The following is a 22,907-nucleotide window of genomic DNA, read 5'->3' as shown; positions in this document are numbered from 1 at the left end:
GAAGGAAGGAAGGAAGGAAGGAAGGAAGGAAGGAAGGAAGGAAGGAAGGAAGGAAGGAAGGAAGGAAGGAAGGAAGGAAGGAAGGAAGGAAGGAACTATTTTCTTCCTTCTACTTCTACTTCCACTGCTTTTCTATGTGTTATCAAGTGGAAAGGGGAAGGATCAGTCCAGAGGGAAGAGCAAAGAAAGCCCTGTCCAAGGTTCTAGCCAAATAGCCAGACTCCAGCATTTCCTAGTCCACCATTGGTTAATATATTAAAGAACCATTTCAATTGTCTTCAGGGATAACTGTGGTTTCAAGGCAAACATAGGTAGATCACATGTTCTCTACAGAGTCCCAAAGCAATGTTAATTTGTCTGGGGCTTAGTGTATTAAAAATGATGGCTTCTTCCTCCAGTGAGTCTGTGAAGAATAGGCAGAGGAGGGTGGGGAAGTGAAATAGAATGCATTGGCTCCCCTAATTTCTGTCCCATCACAACTACATTCTGTGATTATTTTCAGAAAATGCAGAATAAAGAAAGACCCAGTCAAAAGATGGCACAGATGTAGGAAAAGGACCAACAAGATAAGTATTAAAAGTGCAATCTGAAAGTCACAGGCTACTTGAGACATGGATAGATGGGAAGTTAAATTGTATACAGAAGCACGCACAGAACTGGAACATCATCCAAAGAGAAACGGCGTGGAGCCCCCTCTAAACCTCATCTCACATTTCATGTGTGAAACAGAAATGTCCTACTATACTCAAATCTCACCTCCACTGATCATAACAGTAAAAATAAGCAGAGACTACTATTGCCCCTTCGCAACCTACTGCTCCCCTGGATGAACAGAGCAGAGGAAGTGCAAATCGTTAAGGCATCTTCACCTCAAATGCATGCAAATAGCATGGAGCAGATGTCCTCTGGGTAGTAATTCTGCCTGGATTACCACACTGCCAGCAGCAGAGTTGATTATGGCATAGTCTTCTCTCTCTGGAGTGAGACACACTCAACAAAAAGTGACACAAGCCCTAGCCTCCTTGCTGATCCTACTCTGAGCAGGATGGTTTAGATGTGCTCCTGAGGGTCCTGGATTGTCCTATGGTCTTAAATGCAGATGGGGTGAAGGTTTACTCAAGAGGAAAGAGAGGTAATGAAGACTTAGCATGGTAATTGCAACCTACTTGAAGTGGAAGATGGAGGAGCAAAAAAGGAAACTTCTTTAAGTTTTATGTCCCGTTTTTCAAAACTGATGTCTCTGGTCTTGTCCACAGCTATGGGGGAGCTATAGGGAACCATTGTCTGTTCTGGAGAGAGCAACTTTTGGGTAAAATTGTAGCTTCATTAAAACTTTCTCCCAACACTTAATAGTAGCTACATACATACATATATACATATACATACCACAGCAAGAATGCACAAAAGATTATTTGTTTCTAAGTAGACCTTCTGTTTAGAAGATTAGCTTTCTGTGTATCTAACATGTGCTTTCAAGACATTGAAACATGCCATGGTTCCAAGACATTTCTGGGGTACTTCAATCTCCTGCTTCTGCTAATTTCAGCTTTTAGGTATAATATACAGTGCCAGATTCCAACCTTTCCCTTTCATTGTGTTGGTATTTCTGAGCAATTTATGAGGAGAGGAATTAAGAAGTATTACTACAGAGAATGCCAGGTGTTGCTTGGAATAGCTGTTTTGCTGGTGGCAACAGCTGCAACCAACTTTTTTTCCTGGGAACAGGCAAACTTGGCACAGCCTGTAGGCAAATTAACCATGATAATTCTGCTGTCTGAAATAATGTCAAGCTTTGTTCTCCAAACCAGCCCATCTAGAACTTTACCAATGTTTTCTTATAAATGAGTAATAGCATGCTGTTGAGTTGGCTGTAGTTCATTAATAAAGTACATTTCATGTAGGGCTAAAGCAATTCAAGTCTGGTATAGGCTGGCACAGTGAACCATAGTTATTGTTCTAATACAAGTCTGTGGATTTTAGTGGCTGGTAGCTAGACTTCAAACATAGGTCCTCTGTACAGCTATAGCATCTGAATATCTGTTAAAACAATAAGTCGCTGTGATCTCATCTGTGCTACTAAACAATGTCCAACGTACTGGAATTTAATATATTGGTAAGGTATTAGAATGATCTCTAGTCCTTTGCCAATTAACACACTCTTAATTCCTAGGCATGACTTAAGAACTTGACTCTTCTTGACCTTGAAGAGAGTTTCCACATATCCGTATTATGGAGGCCAGAAGAGTTGACTAGCCTAGGTATGAGATATTCTGCAATACAAGGCCAAGATATTTTCCTTGCATGTTTAATAGCTAAGCATTTAGTCATAGAACTTAATCTGTCATCATAGAACTTAATCATTGGGGACATAATTTTAGGCGGAGAAATGCGTGGTAATGCTAATGAGATATGGAAGTTTTTAAAATCCCTCTTGACTAAAAAACCTGTAAGAATTTAACCTTTACACCAATATAGAGCAAATAAGGTCCAAGATGACTGGATTTCTCACAAAATGCATTTGATTGCCTTTAGGTCTTCCTTTGATTTACCTGGGAATGTCAAAGCCTTTCCTGGCATCAAGTTTTGAAGAGAGCAGCGCAGAGAAGGGTCAGAAGTTGAGTTGCATGTAAAATGGCAGTAGTAGGTCTCCTTTAGGATGCTCTGCTGACTGTGAGCAAGAGGGACTCAGATGAGGATTTGAATGCACCTCTTGTGCTTCTTGGTTAGGAGTCCTCCTGCTTCCTGTTCACCTGCACATCTCTCTTTAGAGGGGTCTCAATCTCATCTAATTTCCAAGGATTTTTTCGTTCTCCTGCACTATCTGCTGCTGAGATGATGGTGGTTGCAACTGTCTCTTCTTTCCCCTGGACAGTAAACTCTTAGTAGCAACAACCACCTGAATTAAATATGCTGGTTGGTATTGACTGCATTCATTTCATCTCCTAGAATGTGGAGGAATTGATTACCTCATCACTGAGCAGAAACAGCCTTGTTGCTGGATTTACACAAGAAAACCTTTTAGAGTGCTTGAAGGTGCTTGTGGTCAGGAGAGAGGGCCAAAACTTCTTAGATTTTCCCCTTTTGTTCCATGTCTTCAGGGGTGTTCTGAAATACATGCGATGGAAAGAGTGAGGTGTCAGGAAACCTTGAAGCCTCCTTGCTGTGAAGTCATCTTCCTAGAATCATCTCCTTTTTGCTGCAATGTGAGAGGGAGTAAACATCCATTTTACAGAGTGTCATTCCAGATTCAGACTCGTTAAAATTTTGGGGAAATGAACAGAAATTTTGGAAAGATAAAAATGATGATTTATGTCACTAAGGATCACTGTGTCAATCTATATAAACTGGTTGTAGCCTGTCACTTTATCCTTAACTAATGGTCAACTTTCTTTTTTTCATAATTCTCTTTAATTGTGTTGCAGTATAAACTGAGTGGTTCTGTATTAAAAGTTATAGAACTTAATTTTTTTCTTCATGTAGCTTGTGAAATATGATGTTCTTCTCCAAAAGACTGGTTTAGCCCTGTAATTTTTGTGTGTGTATGTGTGATACTAAAACAAGCTCAATGTGTAATGCTGCTACATAAATGACCAAATTATTGAATAGTTGTTAAAATCTCTACAGTCCTTGATCGCCCAAGAGTTATAGCAATAATAAGCCTTACTATAAGGACAGTCTTAATGATTAGTCAGGTTACCTACCAGGAGGATGTCAGCAATAACCTTCAGAGAAGAGTAGTTTTATGGTTCGTAGATAACATGGAAAGTCAAAAGATATATAATTTTTATTCTGAATAAGTTTTACCTGGACAACCATAGACATGTTTTTGAGTCCCTCAGCACAGAGTATTTTAGAAGTCATATGGTTTTAGATCACTTTGTTTCACAGCATTTTCCATCCTCTTTTTGAAGTAGCTTCTATCACTGGGATGCTTCATATCAAATAGGACCAATGATATACATACACACCAATAAATGAACTATAACTCTTCCCTTCCTGAAGTTGCTACCCGTCTTGAACACACTTTAAACCCTCTTTAAAGAACAAATCCTTTAGAAACTCGAAGATATTTTATCTTCTCTGTTATCTCGCACATATAATTTATTTGATACTTGAGATCTGAGGTTCATTCTTCCAGACATATAGACAATCTTTTTTTAACTGCCATTTCCTCTGAGGTTATCTTAAAGTCAAGCTCCCCAGGTGCTCAGAAACCATGACCTGGTATGGCAGCCCTTACATTTACTCCTCTTAGTCTCTCCACAATTCAGGCTTTAAAATCTGCCTGTGATGGGATGCTCCCCAAGAACTAATGTGCCCTAAGACTTGACTTCTCATGTATTTTTTCCCTCTTATCTTGCTTAAGTGTGAGTGAAATTTGCAGACAAAACAGCACAGGAGGCAAGAAAGAATTTTATTCTCTATGATATTCCCAGTTTGAAAAAAAAAAAAAAAAAAAAGAAACAGAGGAAACAGAGTTCTTTATATATTTATGAAGTCCTATGTCTGATGCAGCCTGTTAACCTTAAATGCTGTGAGACCATTTTGCAAAATGGTTAACAGCTTTTGGAGGCACTGGCCAAAAATGAATTGAATTCTACACTTTTATTCATTTACTAGTTTGTACATCGTGACAGGAAGTTCATTTGCTGAGCTGTGGAGATCTGCAAAATGAAAGACCTGCTTCTTTGCTGCCTTGGTGAGACGTTAGGGCTTTTCAAGCTTGGAATAGTGTAAACAACTCGACAGCCACCATTTCTGCTGACACTCTGGGAACTGAACAAGTGGCCTCTAGAACTAAAAACAGAAATTACTGCAACATGAGCTAATGCTCCCCAGGTAGGTCTATAATGAATATACATTCTGCAAGAATCAGGCATCCATAAAGTGGTATATGACACACTTACCAACCAGATACCAGAAGGAAAATAGGAGAAAGGGAATGAAGACTAACAACATTTTCTTTTGCCTTGCAACATTTAGGGAGCTAAAATAGCGCTGTGTTGGACACTCAGAAGTGCTTTCTCTACATAAAGGAGATGAAGAACAGGTCCAGTGTCATAAAAGAACGAGTAATTAATCGGTTCAGAGTGTTTTATGAAAGCATTAAAGTTTTAAGTGCTCCGTATTTGTAGGGCTTGTTATTCCTGGATATTCCTTCCAAACCTGTTGAGAGACATGAAGCAAATTTCTGGAAAGCTTCCCTAGTTTTTCTTAATGTAGATCAAACCTTGTTGTGTGTCTGCTTGGCTTCAGTAACCCAAAGATCCTGTGCTGTGGCAACATGAAAGGTAATGGGATTCCAACAACTTCTCATGTTTGTTTAAGGTTTGGGACTCACACACCCATCTGACTTGACTTGGTTTTTACTCATCTCTCCCTAGATGTTACACCCACCTCTTGCATTACACTCTCTCTATAGGCCAATGTTGCCTTTAAAATCACGATTTTAAAAGATACAGAGTGTGTTTTGTTTTCCCTTTTCCCCAACGACACTCATCAGACAGAGACTGGCATGCAACCCCAAGTCTGAGCATTTTGGAGCCAGAAAACTGTGAAAGAAAAACTCAAAATGGGTACGTCTATGCCCACCCAAAAAGTAAGAACTGGCATCTATCTTCTGCAGCGCTGAGGTGGAAGGGAAGCTACACAAGCAAAGTGAGTCGCAACATAAATTGGTGGAATAGGAATAACAAAAAGCACAGACAGTGATGAGGTTGTATGTTCAAAAGGAAGCAGATGTGGATATTCAACACAAAAAGAAGAAAAAAGGGGCCCTGTTTCCCAGATGCAGCTAGTGCCTAAGAAGGTAATAGCCTCAATTCATTTGTCTGAACAGAGGCAATCAGTTCTGGTGCTCTTCTGTATCTAAGTGAACACTTCTAGCTGTGGATGATGCCAAGGAGAGATATTCTTGAAACACTGCTGAAAAACACCAGAGATTCTGAAAAATCAAGCTATGAGGCTGAGACTAATGTCATCTAAATAGAAAAGACCTAACTAGACAGTATGATTGCAGCAGGATCTCTCTAGAGTCCAAGGAGAGACATAAGACCTCAAAATTCAATCCACCTTGGTGTATAGAGGTTCGTGTCTCTCTCAGTTGGGAAAACCTACTAGACTTCTAATACAGGTAAATGAGGTTGAACAAAACTATAATGGGTAGCCGGTCACTTTGCATGGTTAAGCCTGAATAACAAACACCCTTTTAAAATATCCTGCTTACATGGGCATGTATCATACATACTCCATCAGATCAGCCCTCAAGAAATTGACATTGACATCTGTGTATAAATTGTCTCATTTTATATTATTTAAGCAAATATTCGTGCTCCATCCCTATTAACTGTAGGGTGCAGCCATGTCACAACTCTGCAATGGCAAGCTGTCAGGAATTCCTTATTCAGTGATCCATATATTTCTATTCTAGCTGAGCTGGCAAGTATGAAAAAAAAACTCTCTTCAGAATTCATACCTGTAACCATACTTTCCTTGTATGCTTACTCCCATTTATCAGCATATGCAGTCCCATCTCCCTGGTTGCTGATTGTTTCTTGATTTGCTGTAATCTCTCTGAACAAAGGTTTATTTTTCTCCTTGATGATGGTATTATCTCTTGACTGATTCTGTGAAGAAAGGGTATCTGTGACAAGCATTTCTTTTCGGTACAGCTGAAAGAAGGTGATGATTATCATCATGAAATGTTCCACTAATCAAATTATTATATTCTTAAATAGGTTTTCAGGAACTCATTGTGTAAGGGATTGTTTAGCATTTTAAACAGAATCCTTCTCACAAAAATGAAACTCCAGTAAATTCAGCTGCTTCTGCTTCTTAGCAAATTTACACTAAATCAAACTCTCTGCTGCATGCACCAGAAGTCCTGGAGTCTGCCTCATGCAAGGGTACAGCCACTGCTTTGGAAGATAATATTCCTGAAGTCACATTCTTTGATACAATTAAGTCATTTTATATCACTTATCTGGTAGAGAAGAGCTAGTTGATATAGAGAGATGAGCCTTGGCAGTACTTATCCAAGCAAGAGTAGTTTGCAAAGGTTGGGAGGAGGGTAAAACTAGCTTTTATGTCAGCCATCCTCTATTGGCATGTTAGCAAGGGACAGGTCAGCAGTCTAGAGCTTTGTATATCTCAGCGGACATCTGCTATGAGGCACCAGATGGGAGTTGTTATAACTGGGTTTATACTCATGGGTGTCCTAGAACAGTTTCAGGAACAAGTAAGGAGATCCCTCATTATTACCCACATCACCCTACTTGCATCTGGCAGTAGCATGGAATATGCAGATATACAAGAGGACTAAGATGCCAACTGTTAGTGTAAATGTTAGTATAGGCTGGACAATCTTAGCCAAGTCATTTCTGCTCCCCTGCACCTCTATATTTCTTCTTGCAGTAACTGCATCTCTTTTCCTCCTTCCCTTTGGGAGAGTTTGGAAAGCTCCATGTGAACAAGTTTGTCCTAGCAGGCAGAATAGTCTTCATTTTTTAAGTCTCTTCTTGAGACTTTTATCCATAAGTCCATCAAAGTCAGACTAATTGAACCCTTTCTCAATGCATTCAGCAGTCTATGAAAAATCAACCCGGGCTGCTTAGATGGTCCTGCTTTGACACCTCTGCAGTGGATGTAAAATCATTTTTCCTCATTTAATGATTAACATCACCATTGGTGCAGGTAATTAAGACTTGACTCAAAGCGTGGTGAAACCACACTGGGTAGGCATATGCTCATTTATAAAGCAGTGCCAAGGACCATTCCCATGCACTTGAACACGACTGAATGTACTCTTAGGAGAGATCATGTTGTGATTTTAGCCCAAGCTGAATACCATTCTCCAAAACAGTTTCTGAGCCTAGCTCAGAGGATATTAAGAGCCAGAAACCATTTCCAGTCAGCAGTTTGGATGCAGCCACAAAGCCTTCGAACCAAAAACACTTTACTGGTGCACATTGAGGACACCTTATGCAAGTTATTATCAGTGCCAGACCATAGTCTGAAGAATATTTAATTTACTGGTATAGATGCAGCTTGTGAATCTTTCCATTTAGCTGAAAACTGCCCAGTGTTTCCTCAAAACTGCTCTGCTAAGAGGTTTCTAGAGTCCTAGTGTTTTGAAACCAAAGCTAGAGACACATTTTTTTTCTGCACTTCTTTATACCAGCTTTGCACTACTAATCATACCAATGCAGGTATCCAGAAAAAAAAAAGTAATAATACAAAATAAAAACAAAGGTTGTGGTGAGGCTCGAGATCAGCTCAACTTGATTATGACACAGAAAGAAGAGGCTCTGAAAATTGCATTGAATAATAGCAATAAATGCAGACTGTCTTTTGAATTTCTGCTCCTATTGAGGCCTCTGGTAGAACTAGTCAAAAACTATTCCTGCTAAAAATATTTTCCTGCCAGGAAATGTGGTTTTATCTAAACTGACAGCCTTTCCACAGAAAATATCATTCATGATGAAGCGCTTCAATTTTCCAATGGGACTTCTTTGACTTCTCTGTCTGTTTCGGCTCAGACAGAGATGTAAACACCCTTCTGTGGAGGCAACTTTCTCTGGGACAGAGACTATTTCTACAGCACCCCCAACAAATCTCTGATGAGGATTTCTCAGGCACAGCACAATGTGGGCAGCAAGTGCAACCAGATGATAGATTTTCTGCACCATGTGTACCAAGGAGACTGAAGTTAGAAAGCCAGAGTTATCCAGGGAAAATTAGAGTAGATCCATGCTAAAATTTTAGGTTTAAGGTTTTTATTTTTGCATTTATTGCTGAAAGTGGGATAGTTCTCAACCTAAAATAACTATCTTAGATGAATAGTCCTCTGGAGGTGTTTTTGAGACCACCATTAACTAAAAAAGCAGTCTAGATGTAGATATCTATATTATAAGCATGTAAACTTGGTGGAGATAAAACCTTCTCTTTAGCTCCTTCGAAGCCTCTCAAGCAAAGATCACATTTTCACGTAGTCAGACCTAATAACTTAAGTTCTGTGGCTGATCATACACGAACAGTTACCATCCTAAATACCCACAGAGCACCAGACAGGGGTTTCCATGAACATTTTGTACTGCTGTATTTCTTTCCATGCCGCTATGGCTTGCATGGTATTTCCCAGTGCCTCAAACAGAGAGTGAATAAATTGCATGTTCCCCTGTGTGTTGTAAGCATTAGGAGGTGAGGGCTGTTGCAGCATTTGCTCTAGGTGTTGCTCCTTGAGTTTTCAGTTTGGAACTGCTCCAGTTCAGTTGCAGCCATCAAGACAGTCACTGTCACAGTAGAACTTATTAAGTCTCTGTCAGATATTAACGGCTTGTTTAATTCACTCTGGTTTAAAATACCGAAGCGTAGACAGAGCTTTACAGTATCTCACCCATGTTGGCATGTTCTTCCCATGTCTGTTAAATAGCTGTGCCAGAAGCAAAGTTTTCTTTAAATATCATCTATAATTACTTTGTATGAGCTCTCCATTGCCTGAGAGATCCTCTCTCATTCTTCCATTATTTTGTTTTACACCTTCTCCTCTCTTCCTGAGATATTGTGTGTAATGGATATGGGCCAGACCAGAAAAGGAAGCTTCTCCTGTGTCTCAGCATACCCCTCATTGGGCTGAAAGAGGCTGGATCCCCCACACGGCTGCATTAGTAATACTATGAAGGCAAACCTCTATATTGCATGAATACAAAATGCAAAGGAACCTTGGCACATCAGGAGGAAAGGCAGTTTAGACACCCTTGGCAAAAGTGGATCACGCCACTTTCTGTAGCTTAACCTTATAACCAGACAATGAAGACTTGAAATCATATTTATGTTTGGCTAGAGATTCAGACATGCAGGCTTTTTGCACGGCTGAAGTTAGAGGTCTGGGTAACAAGGAACTTGTAGCTATAGTCTCTGCTCATTTCTTCTTCTCTTTGAGAATGCTGTGCAAATGTTGATGTGCTTATCACATCAGTTCTGCCAGTTTCACTAAAGTCTTCTTTGGTTTAACAATATCCAGTAGAAATGAGTTAAAAAAAGATCAGCAAGATCCTCAAGAAGGTTAACTATGCAAAGCTGTCTGTATTAGATCCTCACTATCCTGTCACTTCCCCATGTCCTCAAACATTCAATGTTCCTTCATGGCCATCAAAATATTCCTGTAGGATGGTAACCTCATACTGTGCAAAGAAGGAAATTTGTAAAAGCATTTGCATACTTAAAGATAGGAACCCAGAATTGCTTTATCAATGTCTCTCACTATAAAACTCATAGAAATTTTTGGAACTCTAGGCACCTTTGAAATAAGGAATGATATTTTTATTTTTAATCAAGACAGATTTGAATTTTATTTAAAAAACACTCTTTGGTAGAGTTATTTTCATATGTAATAAAAATCTAGATGTTTTTGTCTCTATGTATGTGTGCATGCCAAAAGTTATAGCATCCTCAATCTAGTTATTTCCAAACTTTTCAGAATGCTGTCCGCTTCAAAAGCGCTCAGAATTTCTCAACTAAAAAGTTTTTTTTAAATTCATCAAAATTTAATCAGAATTAATATTATTGAGGAAGTAAAAATGAGTGACTGACTGCAAACCACTCACTCGAGTCTGGAAGATTGTTGGTGGTTTATACGTGACAAGTTAGTTTTCTCTAACTTAGCTAAAATTATCTGCACCAAACTAGCTGTCAAAGCTAAAGAATGGGTTTTCTCTCAGTTTGAATTAAAATAAAACAATTTCCTTTTGACTCCAGAAAAAAAAAAAAACTCTTATTTGAAGGATTTTTTTAAAGCTGTTTTCCTTTTTTCTTGTTACTTTTTTTTTGGTTTTGATAAGCAGGGCTTATCATAGACAAATATTTTCTAATTAAACTAAAAAGTTCTGATTCATCTCAAGATGTTCAGGAAGATGTTGAATATATGTTGAATATGTAGAGTAGAAATGTTTAAGGTAGATGATGTGACATTAAGGCACCACGCTGTTGGGTGCAATATCATGAATTAGCAAGTGAACAGAACTGTGCCATTGCAGTGCCGTTAGAGGATCTGCTACAGATCAAGGGTACTGGTGGACATAGGGAGCTACAACTTTCTTAAATGTCTTATTAGGTCTCTACTTGGCCAAGTAACTCCATGTATCATCTCACATCTTACTTAAAGCTCTGGACAAGTCATGAAACCTTGCTAAAGCTGAAGGTCTGTTTGGGAAAACAGAGTAAGCCCAAGTAGGCATAGTGGTGAAAGATTCAGAATTTCTGGAAGTGGAATTTGTGTAATTTTTCTGACCTTTTCTACTTCTGTAAACACCACTTGACGGTGGCTCTGAATTTTTTTTGAGAGGACTTTCTACAAAAGCTGCTGTGAAACACAGATGTAAAGCAGCATGGCAATATCAAGGCTGACTTTCTCCTTTCTATTTCAGCACAGGGAACTGTGCAATGGAAACTCTCTACCCGAAGCAACTGGGAAGCTTTCCTGCCCACCTTGCTTACTAGCACAGTACTGAAATCCCCGCTGCCAGAAAGGCAGAGACCTTCAGAAACAAGCAGAATTTCTATCCCATCATAAATCCCTGCTATCCTTGCTTGCTTTGTTAGATTACATGTGGTTTTCATTGAAGAAGATTCATCGAATGGCACATTTCATGGCATGGTTTCTCCATCCAAGGGAAACCACGTTTAATCTACTGTATTAAAGTGTTTCTCTGACTCGGATTTCTCTTTCTTTCCAGGCCATACCGGTTGGCATGGGAGAGATCCTAGAGCCCAGATGGGCAAAATGTGTTCATGCTATAACAAAAAACTCTTCTTAAGAGCTATTCCAAACTTGAAAAGCCCCAAAATGAACCATCTTCAAGGTGTACACTGTAGCATTAATATTCTCTTTCTTTATATAAGAGCAATTTTTTCTCTATTTTTCACTTTCTCTGGGAAACTTCATGCCATGGAGACTATCTTTGCAAATAGTACCATTTAAAAGTAATCCATAATCCTCAACTACCCACTGCATTTTATAGAGATTACAGAGACATTTTGTCCAATGTCACACAGGGTCTGTGAGCAAGAACCAGAAATGTAAGTCTAATGTAATCTGTCTGGGACTATATCTATCCCTAAATTCATTTTTCTCTAGATGAAAAAATATATATATTTATGGGAGTAGCTTGAAGTTTCCTCTGCAGTATTTGTCCTAGATTTATGCCCAGATTTGTCATGCCAGTTTTATAAGATAAAATAAAATTGAAAATGGAAAGTAGATATCCATGCATTCTGCACAGTGCAACAGCCCATGTATATTTTATCTCTTCACAACTCATACACACACACACGTACACAAACACACACACACACACACACACACACACACACATGCTTATAGCTTTCTGAAAGGGGAAGATATGGCAGACAAGATGTTGGTTTTGGTACCATGAACCACAGGTTTAGAGCTAGCAGTTAAGATGGGAAACCACTTTAAACTGAGCTCTACAATTTGAAACATTTGTGAATGTAAAAGGTTTAAACAAGTTTTAAACAGTTTTGTAATCCTAAATATCTACTCCCAGCACTCATTATTCAAACCTTTAGCTATTTACATTGGGATTCTTTTTCTTCAATGTTTGTACAGCACCTAGGGCAAGCAGACCTTACTCTTGCTCAAGCTCAGAGTATAATGCAGATAACAAGGTATTTGAACAATGCTTTTTAGCTTGTCCCTGGGAAGATGCCATGGGAAATAGCCACATACAAAAAATGCCCTTTGTGGAGTCAATCCTGGACTCTTCTGAGCGAGGAGTAGCAGCAGATGGTGGCCTATAGAGCAAGGCAAGCTTGGTTTTCTCTACCAACATAGTTCCACAATAACAAATAAATAAGCATGGAGGTGTTATTGCATGAGTACTGAGGGACCATGTGTGGCCGCAGCCAACGTGGTAAGACTTTCCACTGAGCCTGACACTGGGAGTGTGTGCCATCAGTTTGAATAGTAGAGTGTTGGTGCAATAAGGTGATGATTAACTAATCTTGGGTGTGCCCTCAAAGGGAATGAGTGTTCAAAAGAGAGGATGAGCGGAGAGGAAGGGATTTCTCAAGGAAACAAGACCAAATTATTGGAAAGTTCCCTTCTGGCCTCAAAACTGTAAGTCTCTAGGATGGGCAGAAGCACAATCTAAAGGTTATTTAAAGGCGTTGGGCTCTGATACTGTCACACCTCCTGGGATTTATTCAATACTTCTGCCTCTGTATCTTGGTTTAGTAGATAAACTGTAGGTCTTTGGTGAAGTGATCTAAGTGGAAAACATTGACACTTGTTCTTATTAGGATACCATGTACTGTTCTGAGAAAAGCTGCAGGGAAAATGAGATGACAAAATGAAAATGAGATGAGGAAAAATGAGAGACAACTTTCTTATGGAAAACAAAACAAAACAAAACAAAACAAAATATAATAAACACTTTTATATATATATATATAAGCATCCTATTCTGAAAACATTTTATCAAGTTTTTATCAACTATTTCTCATTAATCATTTCTTCTAGATTGAAAAACTACTTTACTTCAAAGATCAATTCAGAAAAAATATTGTGAACAAGCTCAGAATCCTGAACATCTTTTTTTTTTCCCACTAAAACAGTGTGTAATTAGCTGACTTTAAGTCTCTGACTTATAATTTCATACATCTTGTAATGCTATTCACAGAGCTTAGATCAGTTTAACATATTATTTAAGATGCATTTGGATATTAACAAGTAGAGGCCTATGGTCTGGACTCTTTTTATAATCATTGAAGATCAAGCGATTAAGTTGCCTAAATATAGGCATCTAATGTCTTCTTCGGTGACCTAGACATGTGGAGATCCAAGTATTTATATTGCTTCTTCATTTAAGGTGCTGAAATGACACAGTTTAGACAAGTTAATCTCCTCTTCCCTTCCTCCCTCCAACAAATATAGTTATCGAAATCTAAGAGTAGTTCAGCTCACCAAATTTAGGTGTCTACCTTGTTGAATTTCAACTCAGTCTTTTGAAACTGAGACATAGAACCAGGTTCTTTGAATCATGCTGAAGGAAAAAAAAAAGCATAGTTTACTTGTAACATCAAGTTTAGGCCTTATATTCTCTATCTTGATTTAACCCAGTAGAAATTAGTAGTGTGTAGGCATTCATCACACACAAACTCAGATGTAGTCAGGAAGGACAAATATTTCTGCAGAAGAAACATTTCCTTGGCATAGTCAGAAAGATCAGAGACTATCTCATGTGCATCCAATTTCATGCTTTTGCCTTCATGTGTTACTTGTCAGAGGTATTCCAGGAAAACTTGTTTTCCATCAGATACTCATTGGAAAATATCTCTGCATAAACATTTTGGTCTTGATTTCTTTCAGCAAAAGAAAATAATAATAATAATTGAAAAAGATTAAATATGAGGTCAGAGTACTGCAATTATAGTAGCTGAGAGGTTTTTGTGGTCCCCTTGGTATTGGGACATCCAGGTTTAAATCCCCATATGAAGTCAAGATCTTAAATCTTTGTCTTTCTCCTATTACAAATGTGTGCTTTCAGTCTCCAAATACTGGAAGTTAATTTTTCTTGATCCCAGCAGAACTATTCCATATCATGTCCAATTAGGTTTTGAATATCTCCAGGTTTAAGAGCTGCTACAACTTCTGTGGGCAACGTATTACTGTGCACAGTCACTCTCACAAAAAATAACAAATGTTTTCCTATGTTCAAGTGGAACTTGTTTGTGCTGCCACCTCTTATTCTGTGACTGGACATCACTGAAAAGAATCTGTCTCCATCCTCTTTGCACCCTCCTTTCAGATACTTGTACACCCTGATAGGATCCCCTTGCAGTGTTCCCTGTTCCAAGCTAACAGATCTGGTTCTCACAGTCTTTCCTCCCATGAGAGATGCTCCAGCCAATAATCATCTTAGTAACCCTACCCTGCGCTCACTGCAGCAGGTTCATGTCTCTTTTTTCTTCAGGAGAAGAGAGAGAACTAGATCCAGCAGATATGCAGAGATTCTGTGATTCTGTGATATGGTTTCATCAGGGCAGAGTAGATCACCTCCCCTCACCTACTGGCCCTTGACTCCTCTTGATGTAGCCCAGGATTAAACTTTCTTTGCCAAAAAAGGGATATTGATGGTCCACGATCATTGGATTTCCTCCTATATCCAGGGATCAGGGGAATCAGGCAGGCCTGTAGAACCCCTGATCCTCTTTATATTTCTTGAGGACAGGAGTGACATTTATTTATGTGAAAGAGAATGGCTCTCTTTCTTTCTCTGTAGGATTTATTCCTACATGGCTTTATAAAGATTGATATCAGCTCCACCAAGAATGAACTTCATAGTCTAATTTCTAGTTGTTTTCTCTTTCTAGTCTTGAAAAGTATAACAATCGGCTGACACATCAGATATATTAGTGTAGATTTTATACCAAGCCTTCAAAAAAATAAGAAGCAGCAACAATAAGTTTTTTTTACACATTTTGAAGGCTAAGCAACCTGCTAACTGCATGATACAGTTTCCCGCAAATTTATATGTGGAAATCAGTGACAGATGAACAAGTTTTTCCTACAAGGCTTTGCACACAAAGGGAGAGAGTGACTGATTAAGCCTTTGCAAAATATCTTTTCTCATCATATTGCAACCTTGCAATCATATTGCAACTCATCATATTGCAACTTAAAAGGGAGTTACAGAGATCACAGAGACAAATTTTACGTGGTAGTGTAAGATGTAAAAACCAAGGGACAACAGCAAATTGCAAAATGCAAGCTGAGACACTCAGTTTGAAGAAAATTCATCACTAGCCAAGTATTGCAGCTTTGAAATGGGTTGCTCAGAGGATCTGTAGAGTTTTCCTTCTTGGAGACTTTCAAGACTTGGCTATACAAAGCCGTGACCGACCAGATCTCATGTAGATTACAGTCTTAGTTTGAATGATCTTGGACTAGAGTTTGGACTAGAGACCTCCAGTTCCAAGCAGCTTCAATTCTGTAATTAAGGAGGCACATATAAAGTTAATAGTAAAGTTAATAGTAAATAATAAAGTTAATAGTAAAAGGTCATGTAGATAAATGGTTCTGGGATTTTCAACAAAGGTGAAAAAGCCGGCATTTCAGTTCTGCTCTTTGGTTATCTAACTCCCATATGTTCTTATGAAAATCCCACCCACCAAGGCTATAAAATTACAAGTGAGGTTTTCCAGCTAATCTTAGGAGAGCATAAGCTTAAACCCCACTTTTATCCAATGTCAATTAGATATACTGCTTCCTTTGAAAATCCTAGCTGACACCTGTGGGTACTGATATATAGTTCATTATCAATCAACCACTTACAAAATGCTAGTATGGAAAAAAAATCAAATCTTACAATATGAAATGTGGTTTCTTTAGTTCAGAAAGATTCAGGGCTGTTACTTCCAGAGTTTGACAGAAAATCAAGGAGAATTGGCTCCACAGGAGAATTATATCTTTGGGGAAATGAGTAAAATATAGCAGTGAGTTGTAAATCAAGAGTTTTTGTGTTACTTAACAGAATGCCTCAGTCAGCTGAGGCGCAACAAGAAAGTGAAGCTTGTGCTTGAGGAACCATCTCTCTTTCTCTCTCTCTCTTTCTTTCTTTCTATCCTACCTTCCTGCCTTGTTGCCCTCTTTCTCTTCCTCCTTCTTTCTTTTTTTTTTTTCCACTCTCTCCCTTTTCCATTCTCTCTGTTTCTTTTTTCTTTCTTTTTTTTTTTTTTTTCCCTCCCTTGTTTTAACTTGCACTCTTTTACAGCTCTTACATCATGGAATCCAATGACCTACTCATGGTTGTTTTCCCCAAGAGTGAAGAGCAAGATCTGTTTCAGGACAGCTCTTATTTAAATGACCATCAGTCATGCAAAGAGAAAGGGGAGCACACAAGACCCTATTCACCAGGCAGTGAGTCTGATATTTGAAATAGTTAACTGCTGAGAGAGCACAGGTGTCCCTTCAGCTCCAGCACCTGGCCTGACTGCATTGGTAATTCATCATTGGAAAGTGAAATTAAAGGCAATTAATGCCCTCCCAGCTCATCATTATTGTCACTGTGCATTTGCAATTTTGGACTGGATCCTGAAAAAGATAGTGCTCCAGCTGTTTAGAATGTAAACATTCAAAACTGTATGACATTTCTATAAATGTGTAAAAGCAAGAGAGGAACAAATATCACACTGAGTTATGAGCCTCTGTGATGAATTTGTTTATTATAGCACAGCCATTTGCCCTGCTGGGCTGAGCATAGGGTCAGCCTTCCCATAATATACCCTTGCTAACTCCAGTGTTTAAAACTTCAATTGTTAAAATGTGTATGCTGGGCTTTTGACATAAAGTAAAATAAAATAATTACAGAAATGAGAAAACCCAAATATTCAATTGATTTGACATTAAGACCTCTTGTGGAGGACAGAAAGGGACTTAGCGTGAAGCAAAAGGATTTTGAAATGAACAAATCCTGTGACTTGCTAATGCTGTGTATATTTCATTATGAGATGTGAAGATTTTATGTATGAACAAATTATTTCTTGAGATTCCAAAGGGACTGGAAAATTTACAATATGTAAGAAAGTCACGTTTTTTCCCCATCTTAGAAGAGTTTTGAGTGCCCATAGAGAAACAGAAGAATTTTTGAGAAACAGAAGAATTTTTCAAGAAAAGTTTCTCTTGCTTAAACATACCTGAGGTTAAAACACAGAGGCACCAAAGATGCCCTTTCACTTATTTTTTTCTAAAAAGCTGCTGATATCTTTTTTCATTCTTTTTTTTTTTTTTTTAAAAAAAAAGGTACAAAAACTAGATCAATCAAAATTTTATTGGTATGAAAAAGAAAACGCAGATAGGCAAAGGTCTTGTCTAAAATGTTAAATGTTTAGTAATTGAAAACCCAGTTGCCTAGGGGAGTTATATACTCAAATTTCTTCATCTGTATTATAAGGAACAAAATTTTTGATTCAGGTCATGCCCCATTTCAAATCCAAGAAAATGTCCTGACCACAAAAACACATCTGATGATTTTTGGTTTCTTCAACATATTTAATTACTCACATAAACAAGTAAAGCCCCAACAGGAGCAACTGAAAAAAAAAAAAAAAAAAAAAAAAAAAACTGTCTTCAGATTAGTAACTGGAGAAATAAACTGGAAGACTTGAGAACCATATCCAGACTTGTTCAGGCAGATCACAGATTTGAACATAACCCTTCTTCTTAGGAGCATGCTAATCACTTGACTATTCTACGATCCCTTATTTTCCCTCTGTCTCCTGCTCTCTGCTTATATCTTTTTTGATTTTTTTTTTTCAAAATACAGAGAGCTTTTTCTTTTTAGCTGTCATGGAAGTGGATTCCCAGTTCATCAATACCTTTGGCACTAGCCAGTAGAATATATTATTAATGGATGATTTCAAAAGATAAGATAGCAGTAGCATTCCAGGAGCAGAAGCTTTCTCTTCATCATTTCAGTTCAGATTAGTACAGTGTGATTTTTTTTAAAGTACATGTAAATACACTCTGAAAACTGGATGGTAGGAAGCAAACAATGAAGGAGTAAAATAAAGGTGACAATCCCATAAATAAACATTATTAAGAGTACAAACTAAATTATATCACTGAAGAAAAAAACATGGGACTGTAAACAGAGACGATCTGGCTAAGTCATTGTTTCTTTATTTGTTCCAAGTACAAAAATCATACAGGAAAAGGATATAAAGTCAAGTTTCTGTGGATAAGCAAAAAGAGCCCAAGTATCTTGAAAGAAAGACTAAGAGAAAAAGAAGATACAATGAAGTAAAAGGTAACATGTCAAACTGAACTAATGTATTTCTATGGACAGTAATGAGTTTGTAGCTGCAGAAGAAGCAGTAGGTGCCAATATATACAGCGACTTTATTAGAGCTTTTAACACAGTCTCAGATGACATTCTCAGAAATAAACTAGGCAAATGTAGCATAGATTAAACTACTACAGGCTAAGGGCAGACCTTGCTGGAAAATCTACTGACAAATTAGGTACAAATAGAAATGTGCATTAAGTGGGTCCTGTAAAGGAACATATTAACAATGTATAACAAATTATGATGAGTAATCATTATTAACGATTTGAGAGTGGAAGAGAGAGCACATTAGTTAATATTTTAGATAGTATTGAGATGAAGAATCAACACACTGTTGGAGAGGCTCAATATTCAAAACTATCATTATACGATTTTTTCAGAAATTAATGGGATTATTCAATGAGGGCCAATAAAAGGCAATGTGGGCTATAAAAGGGTGGGCTATACAAAAGATAAGATCCTCAGAAAATGCATATATAGCACTTTAGCAGTAATGTTTCCGAACATTACAGTGGATAACAAGTACATGAGAGCCAGTATCATCTGCCTATGGCAGGAATGGCCAGGAATATCTCTGAATGCATGAACAGGGTATTAAACCATGGGGAAATACTGAAAAACATATCTTAAACAGGATTCAAAGGACTGAGGAACTCCCCACCACTGGTGATTTCTCACAGCCAGTCAGACAAATGTCTACTAGGAAGGACCTAGGAAGACAAGATCCTGCCCTATATTCCTTTTCTCATAGAGCTTCTGTGACAGTAGTTGCAAAGATATCTTCATATGATATGGGCACTGGACATGGTGGATGGATTTTCATGACCCCAGCTCATATACTTCTTATGCTGAACACCAGTGCTTTCCCTGGGGGGCAGGGTATTCAAAGTAAAACATTCTGCTTTATTTTTATGTGGGATCTTATGTCTGCATAAGAGACCAAGCAAAACACATGGCTCAAAGCTCATATGAATTTGTAGATATGGATAGTCTGGATCTGAATTTCATAGCTCAGCCCTCTCTAGCTGAGACTTTTAATGTTGTTATGAAAAAATCCAACATTCCATCTGCTATATGCAAATCCCTCCTTATATTTTCCTTTTGAGACCTCCAAGTGCTCTTAAACCAGCTGAACTTCTTCCTGAAGAATGCTGTTTACGCTTTGCTCCATACAGTTTCAACCTGATATGTTTCTCAACACGGGACACTCAAGTGTGAAAGCAAACAAGCTGGCAGGTTTTATTAGATTACCTTTTATTAAGAGAAGAAACCCACACACACACCAACAACAATGATTCTTTTTACAACAGTGCCATTCAAACAGCCCATGTTTCCTTGACAGCCAAAGCTTGCTTCTGCTTATATATTTTTCTCTCTGTCACTCAGCCTCCCAATGTGAGGTCATTTGACCTGTTGGAGTTTATTCACTGCAGTTTGTGCTGCCATCTGAAGGTGATAATACAACATATTGGTTGCCTACAGCATTGTGGGCTGTATTTCATTTGTACATAATGACCCAGCTGGCTGAGTTTCCCAGCTGTCCCAAAATGCACATGGGAATACTGCAGTGGATGTCACAATGGAAAGAAGAGGGTATGGCTGCAGAGAGAGTCTCCTTCAGGTCTTCTTCCTTACATACCCCTTCCCATTTAGAGTAAGAAACATCTGTGCAGGGCTCAATCCACTCATCACTTCTAATGGAAAAACTACTTCCACTGGAGTGGAAAGAGAGAGCATATGAATATGAAGTAATTACAAAACCAATATGCCAGTGGAGGCTTTGATAAAACAAATTTAAGGGCAAGATAGGGCATTTCAGTTTGGATAAATTACTCAGCTCTGGAAGAAATTTGACAGTGAAAAATATAATCATCATCATAATAATAAAGCACCAAGTACCATGTCATGTCATCTCAGCCCCCTTAAAATGAAAATCTTGGAAGGAAGCAGGAGTTTTAAAAAGGAGCAGTACTTTTCAAAGACTTACCTGAAAATAAAATGTGATTTACAGTCATGACTAGGAGTTTTACAGAAGGAGGACAAATATTTTCAGGCATAGCTGAATGAATGCTCTAAATGGTCTTTTTAGGACAAGCTGTGCATAACAAGTAAGGGAGCTGATAGTTACAACCATTTTCAGATTTACAAATGGGCTCTTTGGGAAACTTTATGCCTGGTATTAACAAGGAGAACAAAAATGAGGACTTGTAGCTAGATAGATAACTTCCAGTTTGACCATGTCTTTCTGCACCTTTGAATTCCAAAACCTGGACTCCTCTGATCTCTGGAGGAAGCATAGCAGCACATTTATGACACGACCTATTGGGTAAAGTCCCCACTTTGAAGTCAGAAAAGAAACAGTTTTGCCTTTGTCCATGCACAGATATTCCTCTCATAACCAAAGTGAAGCTCCTTATCCCCAAAGAGATAAGATCCATAAGAGGAGAATCTCCTGCTCCACATCTATGAGTGTTATGAGATGTGGCTAAAGTCTTGCTTACACTTCTGATATAAACACAAAAGAGGGAAACAACACTATAGGAAGATTTATGAAGGAAGACAACAATAGAGTCTGTGGGCCTGAGAGAGATTTTCTTGTAATGCTCTTCTCTAAAGCCGGTTGAAACAGTGCAGAAGATCCATCACCAGCTAGAGAGACTTGTTTTGGTGAGAAAGTTGGCAGGACTTGAGTCCAAGCATTAGTCCCTGGAAGAGGATCCTTCATGCTTTGGCTTCCAAGCTTGCTTATGTCAAGAGCTTGGAAAATGGGTCAGAACCAGAAGAAATTTGCTTCTATGCTCCAAGGCAAATATCAGTGTGACTGAAGCCAGATCACAGAGCAGCAGGAAGGAGTAATGTGGTTGTGAGAATTCCCTAACATGTAAATTCTCTCATCTTCCTCAATCTTTAAAAAAAAAAAAAAAAAGAAAAAAAAAAAAGAGATAATACAGATGATCCTTGGAAGATTTGCTCACCTCCAGTTCAGATAATATATTGTTCATTTTCAAGAACACCTGTTTCCCACTCTCATATTTACCCATCACCATTGCTAGAGAGAAAGAACAAAAACTCAGGTATGCATTTTCATCCTTTTTTTTTTTTTGCTTTACTAATTTGTTTTGTTTTGAGCTGTCCAACTGTGGACAAGGCAAAAAAGCTTACAATTCTGACAATGAGGAGCACTCACTTTCAATAATCAAGTTCTGTATCTCCCTTTCCCCCCCTCTCAAAAATAATCAGTCCTCTGTCAGAATCACAGTCCATATGTCACGGATTGTGCGAGTCACGTATTGAAAGAAGTGGTAATTGTTATTATAAAACAGTTTTCACTTAGTATCCTTCCACGTGCTGGATCTCTTTGTGAGACTGGGACCACCATCACTGCAACAGAACATAAAACAGGGAAGGGGAGTGAAGCAAAAAAAAGAAAGTGAGGAAAATACTCCCTCAGCAAGGAATGAGTTTACTATGGATGTTGTCTTGGGAATGGTGCTTCAATAGCGGGCTTTTTTATAGTTAATTGGTTCTTGTTATTTCTCACTGCTTAAAGTAATAATTAAAAGGGGAGATGTTACAGAAAGAAAGGAATAAGAAGAACAAAATAATAATAATAATATTCATAATAAACTTGCGGTGAAAAAGAAAAAAGAAATCTGGCGCTAACTCTGAGCAATTTGCACCTTGTGCCCAGATCATAACTCTGCCTCCACCGCTTCCACACCCCATGATTTATGTTTGACAGTCCCAAAGTGGTTTGGAAATGGCAGAGCACCGAGACTTTGTGGTGAGGCTAACTGATGTTTGAAAAAACAAAAATGAGTTAATTTATGGAAGCGTTCTTTTGGACTGGAATTCCAGACCAACACAGCTCTCTTCTAGTGGAAAAGTTTTGCATGCACACACACACACACACACACACACACACACAAAATCTCCTTCTCTTTTTCTAGTTCAGTGTATCTCTCTTTTTCTATTTATTCTCCCAATTTTCACTCTTAAGTTTGTCTTCAAAAACTCAGTTGAAGGAAAATCATTTTGTTCTGT

The sequence above is a fragment of the Nothoprocta perdicaria genome, unplaced genomic scaffold (assembly GCF_003342845.1).
Source record: "Nothoprocta perdicaria isolate Ctin4 unplaced genomic scaffold, notPer1 scaffold_237, whole genome shotgun sequence".
Taxonomy (NCBI): domain Eukaryota; kingdom Metazoa; phylum Chordata; class Aves; order Tinamiformes; family Tinamidae; genus Nothoprocta; species Nothoprocta perdicaria.
This window is presented reverse-complemented; position numbering follows the sequence as displayed.